A 6,000-nucleotide genomic window follows, 5' to 3' on the forward strand; every position below is an offset into this window, starting at 1 on the left:
TGTTCATTTGCCCAGCCTGCTGCCTGCTGGGAGCAGATGGGCTGCCACGCTGCGCCGCCCTGGTCATCACCAGGGGGAAGTACAGACCTGGGCGGTGGACTTCCATGGACGCCGGACCCGGAAGTGCCTGACAACGAGAAGTCCTCGTCATCCTCCTCCCCGGCAAACGGAGCCATCTGCCCCGCTGGAATGGCAAACATGAATGGCACCGCCTCGGCCATACCCTGGTCCCCCAAACACTCGAAGCAGAAGTGGTGGGGATCGGCACCCGCTGTTAAGCCAGGGCACAAAGGACAGGCCCGGGTCTCTAGAAGTGACGACTCCATGAAAGCATGATAACTTCTTTTTTCTTCTTTCAAACGGTCTACTTTGTGTTGTCCTGCTCGCTGAAGGGAAAAGGATGACAGTCAGGAGGCGTGGCCGCTTTATATACTGTGGGCCTGCGTGCGCATTCAGGTAGGCCCGCCCGGATTGGCCGGCTACGTTTATGTATCTCAGGAGGTGAATGCTCGCATAGCATGGTTGAGAGTAGTACCCATAGAGTCCAGTAGAGGGCGGAGCCTGTGTAAAATATAAAACGTATGATATCACAACCTTTTTTTTCAATGAGAACAAAGGGGAATTGGGGAAGTGTTTCTTTTTCTACGGGTACATTTTAGTCTTTGCTTTCTGATCGCAACATTGAGTGCATAACATTTTCCTGGTGTCTGTACATCATCTCCTCTCAATCATTGGAACTTATTAAGTGTTTTTGGTTAACTAAATGACCTCTGCTGTAAAAACAATTTCAATCTGTTATGAATCACATCTTCCAGGTTTCAGACTCTACCATCATATCTATATATATATCTATATATATAGATATATATATATATATATCTATATATATATGTATTTACAGGCTGCATTCAGTGTGAACTATCTCTGTAATATTGTCAGATGTTAAATGAACATGGGCACATTGACAGAGCGGTGTCTATATTGCTGCAATGTTTCTCTGAGTTGGGTCGAGGGAGGTCTTAGAGGTTGAGGAGCCTTTCTCTCGGATAAATTGCTTATTTTTCCTCCTCTTCCTCTCTGAACTGGACCTGTGCCCCGGTCATCTGTTTTTATTGCAGTTAATGCTCCGAGCTACAAAAGGTCCACGATGCACCGGGAGCCTCCAGCCCTGAAACCCAACTTAAGTGCCGATCCATTTTTAATCACAGCTGAATAAATAATAGTAGCTTAGTTTTGAATATATAAAAAACACTGATGGAACAATTGTATAAGATCTGACGCAATTAAAAGTAGTTATCTGTGGTCTCCAGAACCACGCCGGGGTCGCAGAGCTAACAACACAAAACACATTTAATGGCCACCTTCTGTGAGATATTTAAATATTAATTTTGGTCATTTACATTTGATATACGCTGCAGCAATAAAGTGAGATTAAAAGGCCTATTTGAGATCGTTTTTCACACTTGTTTAATGGATTGGGGAACTTTTTATGACCTGCACTTTGTCCCTGTTGTAATAAGAGCAATTTATACTTCACTACATAAAATCTAACTTTAATGCTTAATAGAAACTCTAATTGTGTAAATCCCAAACATATATTCATTATGGTGTGAGATAAACTAGATAGAAACTGTGAGTTTGAGCACAGAAGCTGCCTGTGTGCTCAAACTCACAGTTTCTACACAGGAAGGTAGCGTGTGGAGTTTTGATGTACGACTGCACGTCCAGGGGAAAAGACTTAATCAACAATTTGTGCTGCATGCAAATATGCAAATGACAAGACGGCATCTGAGGGTTGATTGTGAAAAAGAACAATAAATGAGTGGCATATGGTTGCAGTCGTCTCTTTGTCGGCAGTTCCTATACACAAGGCAATATATATAGGTGGAAGTGCAGAGGCAGCAGAAAGCTTAACAGGAGCCTTCTGCTGCCTCGCTGTAATGACAGAATGAAGTTTGGGAGCTTTTCTCAGGTGTTTTTTTCTGGGTTGAAAGCAGAAGAAACAATATTTCAAGAATGATTGTGCTTCCTAATCTTTGTTTAGCATGCTGCTCCGCTCTCTGAGTTTAAATGAATGTAAATATGTTTGTCTGTTAAGCTCCATTATTTCAGCGCACCTCGATGTGAGGCCCGCTGACTGAGTGCTGAGATGTAAAAGCTCAGATGAGTCTCAACGATATGCTAAGCTGCGAGTTAATAATTCATCCCTGAGTTTACAAATGGCACTGTTGCGTAGAGACGAATCAGTCGACTCGTTGAAATGCTGTTTGGAGGAGATGAAAGTTTAATTCCTGTCCTAGATTACTGCTCCTCACATCTAAGCAGGGCCATTCTTTTCTGTTTCCCGCCCGCTGTAATGGGAAGTGAAGGAGAGTTTCTCTGTAAGGAGCGTCCTGTTTGGACTCAAGGAGCTGAGGAAGAGGAGGGATTGTTCTGTAAATGATGCATGTTGAAGGTCTCCTATATATCATGCTATTTTCAGGCATATATTATGGGTCTCAGATATATACAAATATAAAAAACATGTCTATGAAGTGTTTTGCTCAAAATACCAAACAGATCAAGTATTTTAGAAATCCCTCATATCCCTCTATTCCAGCCCTGTTAGAGAAACGCTGAGAGGAGGGGGAGCTAATGCCTGCTCAGACTTCAGAAGCTGTGATGAAATGCCACATCATGTTCCAAACCACATCAAGGATTATTTCTGAAACAGTATGGAGCAGGTTTACCACAAGGTGAGTTCCTTTTTATTTCCTGCTTCTTCACACACATGCTCTCCAGTACAGGTTAGCTCTGAGTGTTAGCCATGCTAATGTAAACAAAGACCATATTACGTCCAAAACACGTCACACATTGTTTCTGATAGCAACGGAGACCTTTAATATGTGTGTGAGGTGTGTGTGGGACACATGAGTGGCCTCTTCTTGCTGGATGTGACCATTTGGCAAATCACATCTTGAGTTCAGCTTGTTGTCAATCCTGTATTGTTCAAAACAGATTTCTTAGAGCCGTGGACATCTGAATTTTTTCTGAACACACACAGACACTCAAATCCAGCACCAGACACTTTTCTTTTACGCTGCTATGGACAATCTTGCACTAATGTACATTCTCAAAGATATTGAAGGGACTGTTATTTTGTATATATGATTGTTGTGCTTTTATTTATGTCTTAATGTGTGCATACGTATAAATGTGTCTTTTGATTGTGTATATATTTGTATACATATTTGTATTTATTTTTGTATTGACAATGAAGTTGACTTTTGATTCTTGCTTCGATGCTGGGTTCAGACGACAGGATATTTCGTTTTTGTAAAGACTAAACAACATAACAAACAACCGTTCCTCTGCTCCACACTTTACTGCAATCTTTCTCTTTCACATCCCAGGCAAAAAGCCAGCCCTCTCTCTCATAACACTAAAGCTCTATAGAGAAACTGCATTGTTCTTCCACAGTGTATTAGGATCAGTGATTAGATTGTATTTCAGCAAAACCCCGGTTTCCTACATTTTCTAATGTTAACGTTACAAGAAAAGGCTTTGAGGGAGAGTACTAACCACAAAGAGTTTCATGAATGGTAACCTTCCTTGAGTTTATCTCAGAATAATGACGATTTTACGCCCAAACATCAACAAAAGCTCAATTGAAAGTCCTTGAGTGTGCTTAAATGTAGCGCTGAATGATTACTCAGTTGAAAATAGATTCTGAAAAGCAATCAACGCATTCATTAGAGTTTCTGTTCCTCTTTGGCTGCTGCTTACATCGTTTCCCAGCTAAAGCGTTTATTTTGTCAGCACTAAAGAGCTCTGTAAGGCATTTCAAACAGCACGCTCACCTTGGAGTGTGTGTGTGTGTGTGTGTGTGTGTGTGTGTGTGTGTGTGTGTGTGTGTGTGTGTGTGTGTGGGCTCCTGTACATCAGTATGCCGCTGCAGAAAGTCAGGAAGCGTTGTCAAAGGCTCTGAAAAGCTCTTTGATAAACGCTGAGGGCCACCACCCCAACCCTGGATCCTCCCTCTCTGCACTTCCAGACTTAGGAAATCAGAGGCGATAAACGGATTATTTGAATTGTTTCTTCGCCTCCAGGTCTGAGGTCAAAACATGTTCTGATAAGACAAGGTGAGCCTCAAAATACCCCCTCTTTTCGACAACTTCTTGATACCGGATGCTCGGATATGAAGTCTCACCTCAACTTATTCACACAGTGTTGAAAGTAAAAGTTAAATCGGAGGCTTTGCTTCACACGTGTAAGTGAATATGGATCACACACACACACACACACACACACACACACACACACACACACACACACACACACACACACACACACACACACACACACACACACACACACACACACACACACACACACACACACACACACACACACACACTCTTGGCTGCACATCACTCACACCCTCACACTGTAACACGTATGAGATTATCTATATCGGTGGCTAATATAAACGGAAGGCTTTAGTGTGAGATGACACCAGAAACAACAACTCGTTCATCATGTGTAGCATGAGTGACGCACCGTTAACACGTGGATGTATTTTTAGCTTATTTCATGCTCTCATACGTGAAAAAGATGAGAAATACTTAATAATTTATACATAATAAAAAGAGCAACAATCAAGAGCTAAACGGTTAACATTGCACCATAAGTCACTACTCCTTGCTGCATTACAGTGTGATATGATATTACATTAAATATAACACAGTATATCAGCTGCTGTATAATTAATTGTTCTCAACACCTTTCAAGGCAGTGAGAAAACAAAGGATTCACACAACAGATGCTTAAATATCACAAAACAACCTTATGTAAGGAAAGTGTTGACATTACCGCTGTACATAAATACAAAAGTAAGAAGTCATTTATTACAACGATAATGTTTTGGATAATTAAAGTAGAGAAGAGGCGCTTAAAGGCATCAGAAATACTTATTACCGACTAGTAGAAAACATGAACAATACACGTTTAGATCACGGATGTTATCTATTTGGGTCTGTAGATTTGTATTAAAGGTCCCATGTCATGGCCATTTCTACTGATCATAATTCCATTGTTGAGGTCTACTAGAATAGATTTGAATTGTTCAATGTTCCAAACTCACATTGGTTTCTGATACAGCATCTCTGTATAATATGTGTATTCACTCTCTGTCCTAAACGGCTTGTTGGAGCTCCTGCCCCCCCCCCCCCCCCCCCCCTGTGAGCCCACTGTGCTCTGATTGGTCAGCTCACCCAGTCTGTTCTGATGAGTCCACCACCGTTACAGCGGAACATCAGTGATTATGGGTTACAATGGCGTTTGTTAGCAACCAGGAAATGACACCAGTAAGGACAAACAGATGAGAATGCTGCGTGGGGTCTGGGTGTCGTGTTGGAGGGACGTTGAGGGGCTCGCTGCTCCGCCCTGTGGGGCTCGAGGAGCGGGCAGTTTGAGCTGGTGTAGTTTCCTGGTTGCTGCGTGGGGTCTGCGAGACACCGCGAAACTCAGCCTGAACACACACCCGTGAGTGTGTGGCGCACTGTGAGTGGAGATCCACGGAGCCGAGGCTGAGAAAAGATAAGGCTGAGTGTGTGTGTGTGTGTGTGTGTGTGTGTGTGTGTGTGTGTGTGTGTGTGTGTGGGAAGTTTCTTGGTGGAGGAAATTATTATCAGTCTAACTCTCTTCCAAAATCGTATCACAGCGCACTGAGATTTGTGACAGACTGTAAAGCATTAATCCATCACTGTGCCCTGTATGCCACGGCTGGTTTGCTTTCACTAACTGTACGGAGGCTCAGTCACTGATACACTTTCATATACAAAGCCATGTTAGGGAAACTTCCATCCTACATCTGCCCCCTGATCTCACGGCGAATTGTAAGTGGCTACTGCCTGAGATCGCATGCTGTGTTTTTATTAAATGTGCCAACTGCTAGGACTGTCTTAGGGAGGATAGCTTTTAGATGTGCAGCTCCACTGACTTGGAACAGTCTGCAAAAGG

This window comes from Notothenia rossii (genome assembly GCF_949606895.1).
Source record: "Notothenia rossii genome assembly, chromosome: 12".
NCBI lineage: Eukaryota > Metazoa > Chordata > Actinopteri > Perciformes > Nototheniidae > Notothenia > Notothenia rossii.